The sequence below is a fragment of the Condylura cristata genome, unplaced genomic scaffold (assembly GCF_000260355.1).
Source record: "Condylura cristata isolate star-nosed mole 26May11 unplaced genomic scaffold, ConCri1.0 scaffold00005, whole genome shotgun sequence".
In the NCBI taxonomy this organism is placed as follows: Eukaryota; Metazoa; Chordata; class Mammalia; order Eulipotyphla; family Talpidae; genus Condylura; species Condylura cristata.
Window position 1 is genome coordinate 41,765,086 of NW_004567106.1, and position 11,629 is coordinate 41,776,714.

At 47.8% G+C, this 11,629-nt stretch overlaps 1 protein-coding gene across 3 annotated transcripts in view; it reads right to left on the reverse strand.

Annotated features, from left to right (window-relative positions):
• Window positions 1–248: 248 nt before the first annotated feature.
• PHTF2 (putative homeodomain transcription factor 2) overlaps window positions 249–11,629 on the reverse strand; it is a 116,121-nt gene continuing 104,740 nt past the window's right edge. For 2 of the 3 annotated variants that reach the window (XR_001145110.1, XR_001145108.1), the window contains 3 exons: window positions 5,851–5,947; window positions 4,445–4,552; window positions 258–937 (listed from right to left, as the gene is read on the reverse strand). The gene's annotated coding sequence lies outside the window, so the exon portion shown is untranslated. Of the gene's footprint in view, window positions 938–4,444; window positions 4,553–5,850; window positions 5,948–11,629 lie in introns of all 3 variants that reach the window. The other variant, XR_001145109.1, reaches the window with a different exon arrangement.

An 11,629-nucleotide genomic window follows, 5' to 3' on the forward strand; every position in this document is an offset into this window, starting at 1 on the left:
TTTACATCACTTTGTACACTTTTTTGATAATAACAATTTTTTTTTAAAGATTTATTTATTTGTGCATACAGAACTGGGGTACAGGCCAGAGGCTCAGAGGCGGTGAGAGGCTTCACCAGAGACAGAGTGGGGAGCAGAACAGGCAGATCGACGAAGTACACTGCTGAGGAAAGCAGCGGGCGGGTCAGGAGAGGTCTGGCTCGCCATGTGGTCTCCTCCGGGGCAGGCGGGAATCGAACTCATGTGGGAGTGCTTTAGATTCTCAGTGCTGTACTTTAACCCGCTGCGCCACCAGGGAGGGCCGATAATAACAATTTTTAATGGTCAGCGTCAAAAAGATACTAATACGCGTCACCCCGCAGTCGCTTGGAAATAAAGATTGGTCTGAGTTAAAAGTGTAGGGTAAATAAAGCTGCTCAGGCTTTTATGCCATCGGCCTCTGTGCCTATCACCTGCGGCCTTAATCTTGTTGACGTGTAAGGAGGGCGCAGGCGAGCATGACTACGCACACCTGGCGCGTGGGTGTGTGCGCATGTGCAAGTGGGCGCACCTGAACCCGGAGGCCCGGGATATAAGCGTAGCGTCATTCAGCGCCATTACGTCGTGCGTGCTTGCGTGGGGCGTGCAGGGCGTGCGGGCGTGCGGGGCGAGAAAACGCCAGAAGGAGCTTGGGGAAAAGAGCGTTTGGAAATTCGCAGGGGTCAGTTGCTGTCTCCCTGCTGGCTCGTTACCCCTGCTGACCACTCATACCTGTGGAAGGGATACCAGGGGCTCCACAGTTCGCCTTCAAATCACTAGGACCGACAGTGACCCTGCCCGGCCTGGGATGGTTGCAAAACAAGGTGAAATGCTCTTCCAGCTGTTGGACAGGAGGTAAGATTTTGATTCCGTTTGTGCTGTGATACATGTATGAGTATTGGCGTTTCAAAGACAAATCCTAAAACAGTATAAATGAAGGGTAGAACCAGTAAAAAAGGGAGTAATAGACTAAGAAAACAAATACGCACACAAGCAAGCAAACAGCCAATTCAGAATGTAAGACAGACAATAAAATGTAACTGGGGGCTGAACCTAAGACGGTTACAGGTTTAAATAGTGACATGCAGGCGAGTTACTGGGGTAAGGGACTATCGTTTTGGCGAATCTGAAAGAGGAACATTCCTTTCTCGCTGGGCTCTTGGGCAGCTCCGTGCTCATTTAAGCCTGGCTGTTCCCAAGGCCAGTCGCCTGGCAGGTGAGTGGGCAGGTGGGCTGACAGGTGGGAGCAAAGGGTCAGCAGGCCCTGTGCCAAACTCCACAGCCCTGCTTAGAGAAAAGGGAGGCTCAGCTGGGCAACTTTGGCTCTGAGTCGCCCTCTCCCATCACCTCTTGAAGTCTTTGTTCAGTTGTGAAGCAACTGGAAGCTGTTTACCAAGAAGAGCCCCACGGCGCATGGTGAAGTGCCCCTCCAGACGGGGAGTGACCACGCGTGATCCGTGCCCAAGCCTACAGCTGTGTAAGGTCACAACGCAGGAGTCATTCTCCGAATTTATTTTCCTCATCTGTGCAAATGAGGAGGTTGAACCAGACAATCAGTCAGGACCTTTGTAGCCCTAATAGCCTTTGATTATGCTCTTCATTAAGTATGCATCAGCTACATTCAGTTGTGAGCTTTATTTTCTGGTAATATTAAATTCTGCTCTTTGTGCATAGTCCTTATAACTTGCTGCTTATGTAACATGCTCGTTTGCTCAAAAAACAAACTAGCAATGTTCCCTCGCATCGCCTTGTTTTCAAGAATTGTCTTTTCTGATGTTATTTCAAAGATCTAAAGTGAGGAAATCTTTGAAAAATAGTGAAAAACCCTCAGTAAATCAGCTACATTTGACATAACTCCATTTGCCTTTTCTGCTGTATCCAGGTGTATGGGGGCCTTTCAAGTTAGCTCAGATCTTTAGTCCTCCACTCCAGGGACCTAATGGACCTTTATCTGCCTGGATTTAGAAGTCAAGTTCTACTGACAGTGCACTATTAAGAGTTCCAAATGACCTTTAAGTAGCTAAATTAAATGGTCGCTGTCCACCATAATCCTACTTGATTTAAGTGATGCTTTTGATGTGATTAATCACAGGGTATTGCCTCATTAAATGTCCTCATTAATCTTTCAAGATTCTGGTCTCCAGTCTCTGGTGTTTATTCCTGTACACACATTTTCTCAGACAGATTTAGTGTTCATAATTCTCATGCAGCGGGCACCCCAAAGTCTAATGCTCCCTGTTATTCACCTTAATTACTACCTCTGGGCTCAAACCCATTCCCCTATTTCACTAGAAGAACACCTGAGAAATTAAGCAGCCTCCCTTGAGCCCTGGATGGATGGCCCACACCACTCAGCGCTCTCCTGAGCAGGGGCTGAGCTCAGGTGGATGGCCCAGATGCCTCAAGCTCAGAGGCTGAGACCCCTTCATCTTGGGCTTCTCAAATCTGGTGACAGTATATTTTCTTCAAGATCTTGGGGTACACATGGGCTTCTGACCTCAATCTGACCCTGGCACCTCATATGATCTCTGTCATAGCCCTTATGATCTCTCTAGCCAGGGCCATCAGGAGAACCCTTTCCCCTAGCTGTATGGGGCCACACCCACAATTCTTAAGACTACTCTCAAGTGAGGTGAAATTCGGCTGTTTTGGCACCTATAACTCCTGAGGGACTTCTAATCTCTAATCCTTTCGTGGTTCTCTACCTGTGTCTCACCATTGGCAAATGTAGTAATTATGATGCAGGTATATGCCACTCACAGCTTGTAAGTGAGGCCACAGCCCTAGGCTGCCTGGGAGAGGGGTGGGCACCAGGCCATCCTTTTTTCTGCTACCAGCTTTGGCAGAGGTGGGCTGGGTGGGGCTGGAAGGGAGCAGCTTGGTTGTCATGATTGGTACAGCAGCTCTTTGGTGCCCATGTCCTATAATGTGATCTGAAGGTTGCTTCTGGAAGACTGATAGAGTCCATTTCTTGAAATCCTAATTCTGTCAAATGTGGCATGTATGTACAGCACTTGGTTTGCATGTACATACAGGCACTGATAGAAGATAGAAGGTACATAAACCACTTTACAGCATGTCATCCTGATTGGAGGGGATAATGGGTAACTTTATATTTTTAAGTCAGGAATAAACTCATGGACTTGTGAATTTTTATAACATAAAACAGAAGTAGGAAAAATGTCAGCTTTTCCCCTCACCCACTGCCCGGTGTAGGTGCTTCTTTGGTAAGTGGTAGGAAAGGCCAGCTTCCCAAGGTACAGCCAGATCTGCTTCAGGAAAGTGTGGCCCCCCCAACAGAATGAGAAGGGTGCTTACTGCCCATAGCTTCTCAAGGGGAACAAAGCCTTAAGAGCAAACCCACAGTTCCTGACCAGGCTCTGCCCTTTACCTGGGGGGCTGGAGTACTTAGGTAACCTTCCTTCCTGCAGTTTCCTTGAGAGCAGTGGGCTGACTTTATAAGGGTCTTTGATGGCAAAATGAGCCAATGCCTGCAGATGGGTTAGCGTGGCACACACGGTGGAGTTGGCTGGTTTCGCTGTTACTAGTGTTATCTGCATAAGCCTGACAGCTTTCAAAGGGCAGCGAGAGCCCCTGAATATTAGAGTACCGGTCACCAGAGAGACAGTGACAGAATTTAGAATTTGCACAGTACCCTGCCTCTGACCCTACCTGATCTCCTAAAGACTATCTGAGCCTTTCAAATATCACCCCCGGACAGCGTCCCCCTGCGTGAGGCGAGAGCTAAAACTTCCTGAGAGTTAAACCTCCAAGATGATTTAGGACATTAAGCCATACTGTTTAAAATACTGCGCCAGCTTTTAAAATTCAATCCAAAGAACAACAAGAACAAAAAGAAATGTGACTGTGAGAGCTCAGAATCACAGCCTGTTGAGCTGTACACAGGCACCTGCCAAGTGAGACAGCTTCCCAGCAAAATGACAAACACAGGGCAAGAAAAGCTCTGAGGAAGGCGTCCTGGAGATGAGCAAGTCTGACTCCCTGCTAGTAGGGGACCGGTGGCCTTTTCAGCAGCTGGCTCACTCTGCCATTCTCCCTGCTGGACGGCTCCTCTCCTTACAGACTCCCCAGAGCCTTAAGAGGGAGGTGTCCAGAAGCAACCATCTGTAGTAGGAAGGGGTGAGGGGGTCATAAAGAAGCCCTTCAGTTTGCATTAGTCAGCTCCATCAAGCGAGAATCAGAAGGGCAGTTCCTCCAGGGAGGTTCAAGAACAGATGAACCGAGGACTACCCAAAATTTTCCCAGTATAAGACCGGCTCTGGTCGTGGGCCCCCACAGTGCAGCTCCAAACCACACTCCTCTCACGCCAAACACTTATCTTCCTGAGTGAACATTACTGAGTCTTCCAGTATTTGTCTTTTTTCCCATCATCCACATATGCCCCCCTGGCACCCAGGCAACATACCCTCCTCACGTCCAGCTGTCAGAACCCTTCTTGTCCTTGAAAACTCAGTTCACATTGCTGCATGCCAACAAGTTATCTGATCGCCTCAACAGGAAGCAGTGGTTTGCCCTTGAAGTTGAAACAGAGACACTAACTACATATACTCTGTAATAATCGTATGAAGAATACATATGACAAAAGGCTCTATTTTAGGTACAAAAGGCGATTCTGTGATTGTGAAACTGCCTCCCCTTTCAGTGCAAATCAGAGCTGAGCTAACTGAACAAAAGAAGGAAAAATCATGCCCTGTTTAATCTTTGCCCACAACCATCAACCCCTTAAAAAGTGATAACTCTCCTCTCTGTGGCCATTTAAGGGAGATGCAGCTTAGACAATGCACTGACGAGCCAGAAGTTGTCCCAGATATGAGGCACATGGGTCATCAGCACTAAGTACAGCTGGCTTTAGTAGCTGTTTTTTCCTATTTTTCAATTATGAAATAAATCTCAGTCTCAGTAAATGACAAATCTCTATTTCTAAAGTGTACTTGAGTTTTTACTAATTTGCTTATACATAATTCAAAAGGGTATTTACTTCAGTGCCTTATTTGTACCTTGTAGCTATTAGTCCTGGAAACAGCCCTTCCAAAATATTAGGTCTAAAGTGCTACTAAAGGGGTTTTGTGATCTCTTTAACTTTATTTTCTTAAGCCTGCAAAAATGGAAGAAAAAGTCTGGGTGTCAGCATTCAATTTCTAGGACAATGTGAACATTAGTGTGGGGAGAGAGTGAGGAGAGAAATGTTGAAATACCAGAGCATAGGCTATGATTTCTCGGAAAAGATCTTGTTTGAGCCAAGAAATCTCTAATTGCAGAGGAAATGGCCTTATTCAGAGTTTAACAGGCACCTTCTTCAGATGCCAGGAAGTATATCCTCCAGTGCCTGAATAAGGACAATGTTTTTTTTTTTTTTTTCTCCTAAAAGAAAATAAGATTCATCTTGCCCAGCACTGTGATATAGGGTTCTCTGCTCTGGGGAGGGAGGAGGGAACTGCAATCACTTAAGGGTAAGTTTGAAACTGAGCAGGTTGGCAGGGGGCAGGCACTAGGGGCCCTGCCTCCACCCATCTGAACTTCCCAGACTGCCTCCTAGTGTAATCATTGGGCAGTCAGGGTTTCCTGCACCTCTGCCCACAGATAACACATAAGAAGCTTAGATAAAAATTGATTAAAATAGCACATAGAGGAAGAATGAGAGAAAAGAGGCAGGTAATCAGACGCTGGGAACAGGTACTCTCTGCCAGGTAACTCGTTCCTCACGTGACACCTTCTAAGCATCAGGAGACCTGAAGGCGACACTCCAGGGATGTCCCCCACCCCCATCTGCTCGACCCCCCAGCACCCTCCCTGCCACCTCTAGGCACTTACCTCTGGCTCCCAGTACTGGCTATGTAGCCAGAGATCGGGGTCCCTCGTCTCAGAGGCAAATAGTGGGAATCATATAGACAGAAGAGTTAATGAGAACCTATGGGAAGACAGGAAACACACTCGGAAACTGGGCAGGGAACCGCAGCCCACAGCCCGGCTCTGCACCCAGAACCATCTGGCCAGCACACTGCTGCGACTGCCAACACTGATGGCTTGCTCCAGGCCCTCCTCCACTGCTGAAGTCTTGGAAAGCTGCACACTCCATGTCTTAATGTCTGTGACTCTGCTTGGCCAAGCATCGACGCAGGCCATTCCCTGGCTGCCCGGAAGCCTTGAAACAAATGGTGGCTGGCCCTGCCCTGGTGTGTCATCTAATCTGGGGTTGTTTCCTCACAAGAAGAGGGCTTGGATTCTGGGCAACCTAAACAACAACCCAGGAACCAGTTTGCAAGATCCAGGAACCTACAGGCTGAGAGGTCTCAGTGCCAGCCTGAAGGCAGAAGTGCTTGGCACACGGCACAAGTACCTGTCCCAACCTCCTTCCAGAGAAGCTGGACCTTGCTTCTGCTATGGCTTCCGGCTGAAGGAGGAAGCTGAGGCTTCTGGACGCCAGGTCTCTGTCACCTTAGGATGACTGAAAGGCAAGAGTCAGAGCTGGCTGCACCTCAGAGGCACAGTGTGCATGCTGCATTTAGCTGGCCTGGCCATTGGCTGTTCATCAGCCTGAACTTGAATTCATTAAAATGTAATGGCTTTACTATCCTCAAAATAGAAACCCAATTTCTCTCCTGACATTTTCCATCTACCATTCTCTTTGCTGAGTTTTTTCTTAGCTCTCTGCTAGGAAAGTCTTGCAGAGACACCTCTGCCTGTTATGTTCCTGAAGTGTGTGCCATGACTGCCCACAGTGAACTGGTCACTATTAGCCTAAACCCCGAGCGCTCTGACTGCTTGAGAGACCAAAAAATCTGGCGTTACTTCAAGGACTTCTTGGGAACCAGTGCTCAGGAAAGTAGGAGTAGGCAAAACATTTTCTTTTAAATTTATTTATGCGTACAAGAACTGGGGTACAGGCCAGAGGTGCAGGGGGTGAGAGGATGCACCAGAAAGAGTGGGGAGCAGAACAGGCAGAGGGACTGAAGTACACTACTGAGGGGAGCAGGGGTTGGTCAGGAGGGTGTGTCCGGAGAGGTCTGCCACACCTCCCTGGCCGGAATTACTAGTGCTGCAGTGGCTTCAAAGAGCTTCATAGCACTGTGCTTTATTTACCCAATGGTGCCACCTGCGAGAGCCCACAGTATTTTAATGTACAAATCCTTTGAAATTGTAAGACCTACCTGGTCCTCTCAGTGACCTCCGTCTTGATGTGCTAATGACTGAGCCCTTACCTAATGTTTCTTGAGTTGATTAAATGAAATACCTTCATTTTCTCGGTGCTTAAAATGCCATTAAGATTAGGGTGTTCAGTAAAGAATGGCTGTTTGTGTTTTATAAAAGGAAGCATCTGTCTTATTGGCGATTAATGCTCTCAAACTAGTTGACTAATGTCTTTAAGTGTTAATGGCAGTGGGGAGACCTGAGAGATGTTCGGGTGAGCTCATCCAACATAGAAGAATATACTGTCTTTGATTTCAAGACTTTTTCACAAGTACCATCTCCAACAGTGCTTTTTCTTTGTTAGTAATATATGCAATCAAAATGTATTTTATGATCAACAGCATTGGAGACTCAGTAAAACACTGCACAGCAAGCTGTTTGTCCAGATGTAGCTCCTGGGTGATGATTTACAGTGGGGGTGTAGGGAGGTAAATAGACTGTAGCCATTTCCTTTTCTACCATTTGCAAGTGCAAAATATTACCCCGGTGTCTGTGATGTCATGAAAACTCCAAGTTTGTGTTTTCCTTTGCTGCAGGCCACTGTGGCCTCCTTTCCTTTTAGTTTGTGGTTAAGACCAGATGGGGGAGGTTTCTATTATTTCTAACAGGTTGTAGGGAAACAGGCAGATTTAGCAACCTTGATTATCTAAGATGATTGGGGAGAACAGGGTGATCACCAGAGACAGCGCAGAATAGGTAGATTTACTGAAATGTATTGCTAAGGGGAGCAGCAGCTGAGGCAGAAGTCTGCATACCATACTGTTTTCATGGGCTTTCTAACGTGGCATGCCAGTTTGCATCAATTTAACTGCTGGGATGTCTGCTTGCTGCTACTGGTGTTTGACACAGAAACATGTTCTAGCCTCTGCTTCTGCATTCTTGGAGCTGGGCTGGTTCTTCCAGTAGTGGGTGGTGATGGGTTTTATGGCCTTGTCCCTGAGGCAGGCTTATCCATTCCCATATCTATTCAAGCCACCCAAACCTGTCTGCTGGGCCAGGAGGGTGAGGTTTTTTTTTTTTAAGATTTATTTGTTCATACAGAACTGGGATACAGGCCAGAGGCTCAGGGGCGGTGAGAGGCTTCACCAGAGACAGAGTGGGGAGCAGAACAGGCAGATCTACAAAGTACACTGCTGAGGGGAGCAGCAGGCAGGTCAGGAGAGGTCTGCCACGCCTTGTGGTCACCTCCGGGGCAGGCGGGAATCGAACTCATGTGGAAGTGGCTTTAGCTTCTCAGTGCTGTGCTTTAATCCGCTGCGCCTCCAGGGAGGGCCAGGAGGGTGAGTTTTTAACCCTATTCAATTGTACTGCAACATTAATGAGTATAAATCCCTCTAAGGGGCCTCTTTGGTGGTGCAGGGGTTATAATCTCAGCACTATCAAGCTATGACCGCCCAAGCATCTGTGGCATGAGTTCCGCCAGGTTGGCTCAGCAGACCTGTCCTGTGTCGCCCTCTGCTCCCCTCAGCAGTGTATTTCAGTAGACCTGCCTATTCTGCTCCCCACTGTCTCTGGTGAACCCTCCACACACACCCCTGTATCTCTGGCCTACACCCCAGTTCTTGTATGTGATGTCATTTTTTGGAGTCAGTGAGTTTGGAGTATGGGGTCTTGGATTCATTCTGAGAAAGTTTTCTCCAGAGCTCCCCTTTCAGCTGCACATGGTTGAAAGGAGTAGCAGTAGTATCATCGATAAGTAAAAAGAGAAGAGACAGTTGCCCTCCCTGGTGGCGCAGCGGGTTAAAGCACAGCACTAAGAAGTTACTAAAGCCACTTTCAGATGAGTTCGATTCCTGCCTGCCCCGGAGGTGACCACATGGTGTGGCAGACCTCTCCTGACCCACCCGCTGCTCCCCTCAGCAGTGTATTTCGTTGATCTACCTGTTCTGCTCCCCACTCTGTCTCTGGCGAGGCCTTTTGCCGCCCCTGAGCCTCTGGCCTGTACCCCAGTTCTGTATGCACAAACAAATCTTTAAAAAAAAAAAAGAGACGGGAAAAGAGAGCCCAGGCCCTTAGAGTGGCTAGCAAAGGAGCCTTTATTTTTTTATTTATAAAAATTTTATAAAAATTAAAGATTTATTTATGCATATAGAACTGGGGTATAGGCCTAAGGTGCAGGGTTGGTGAGAGGATTTGCCAGAGACAGAGCAGAGAGCAGAACAGGCATATTGACAAAGTACACTGCTGAGGGGAGCAGTGAGTGGGTCAGGAGAGATCTGCCACACCATGCTGGTTTCCTCCCTGGCTGGGAATCCAACTCATGCTGCAGTGGCTGTGGACAGCTTCATAGTGCTGCATTTTAACCTGTTGCACCACCAGGGAGGGCCCACAAAGGAGCCTTTATGGGAGGCTCCTGGGCAAGGTTCACTAACCACCAAGGAGTCATAGAAGTCATGCCCTCCTGGGTAAGAGTCTGTGGGGCTTAAGGCTTAAGGGCCTTCTGGGATTCTGTCAGGTATGCAGGAGATAGGGGCTGGGAGGAAGCTCTTGGTTGTTTTAGATCTTTATCAGGCTGGTTCTGTGCCCATCTCCAGTAATACTCAAAGACTATGCAAGGGCAGGTTCCAAGACCCCCTTTCCTGGGTTTCCAAGAATCCATTTGTCTCTAGGTGAACTTTCATTCCAATCTCTTGATAATAAGAAAAAGAGAGGCGGAGTCATTCTGGCTACTTCCTACTGGTTGGAGCGAAGAGGGCTAAGGGTGATTAGAAGTCAGGTGTTGAGGGCTGGATCTACCCTCAGGAGGCGGGAGTATGGGCACAGGGCATTTGGTTGAAGGAGGTATAGGTCATTTCTGGTATGGATCAAGTTTAGGATAGAAGGGGCAAAGAGAAAAACTCAGATTAATACCAGTGGTCCGATCAAAGGGAGGAGCCACTGAGCCAGTGGGTTTTGGAGCCAGGTCAGAGGTGAATTGGACCCTCACTTACCTGTTCAAGTCATTTTTGAGTTTTGCAAGGTGTCAATGTTTTGTCCAACTATACCCAATTTGATGATGTCATAGCATTCCTCTCTCAGGAAGAGACAAGTGACCCCTTTTCAGCTGTGAGATCTCGTGCCCGTCTGTTTTGGAGAGATACCTCAGCCAGGGAGGTGACCTGTCTCGGTAAAGAAACTAGAGAGGCTGCCATGGTGTCCAGTGCCAGTTGGAGTTTGTACTCAGGTCTTGTGCAATGTGAAGGCCATAGCTAAGGGCACCCCTGAACGCCGCAGTGAAAACAGTGAATATGACAGGCCTATGCACACTATGAGTTGGGGCCAGAAGAGGGCTCTTCTTTGTCTCGAGTGAGGGAGTTGAAGTTCGGCCCTTGAGTAGTATGTTAGTTGTATCGAGGGTGTAGTTTGAGATGGAGACAGTTAAGGAGCAGTGTAAAGGGAACTAGCATCAGAGGTTAAGGTTAGGGTGATATTGTTGGAACTGGGGTTAGGACCTTTGGGCAGTGGTACTGGCACTACCAGTAAGGGCACCTCCCCAGCACTCTCCCCAGTTTGTATAAAATTATTCCTTCTGGTCATGCATAAAGCCCAGATAAGGAGCACAGGTTAAAGCGTTGGAAGAGTCATTAGGATTGTTGGCTTGAGCAAGCCCCATGTCAGATTCTGGACTGGCGAGATGCCAAGGATTGAAAGATCTGCATAGCATCAGCCCAGCTGTGCTGGGACAGAAGGCCCTGCCTGACAGGTTATCATTGAGTTCTAACAGTATTCGGAATTGTCAGGCATATTTTGTCATTCCCGTGACTTTGTGTGTGGAGAAGAGAAATGGGGAATAGACCAGGAAAGCAGACATGTCACTGAGTCTTGGTAAAGCATGATTAGGTGGGTCTCACTGGGTTACAGGTTTACTTATCATTACCATAGTTGGAGCTGGATAGGTGATGCCATTTATCAGATCCCTGGAGTTCACAGCCGTTGGCATGGTGAGGTGACCAGATAAAGGGCCTGTCCACCTGAAGGGCCTGGGAATGCAGCAGTCTGTGGTGTAGGTCTGTTCCCAAGACAGGCTGCCGCATGACTCCTATAGGCCCAGACGGAGATGAGCCGGACTAGATGGCAGTGCAGGCATCAAAAGTGAGGAAGACGGAGATCGGTTGAAGAGGTGTATCCTGTCTCCTTGTGTGCAACCTGGAATTTGTACCTTGGGAGGAGTCAGAATATTTACAGAGAAAAAGAACTAGAATGCAAAAGGAGTTGAAACCACAGAAGTCTTTTTGGAGCCAGAGGTTGCCAAGCAGTTCCAGGGCTTGGGTGGAGTTTAAGAGCAGAGGCAGTTGGTTAGAGAGAGGTCCTGGAGGAGGTTTGGAAGTAATGAGGTACAACGGACTCTAACTACTAAGGAGGACACAAACTGAAGAGCAAGTAAACAAGACTAAACTTTCCAAACGTGTTAAAAGGGTCTTAA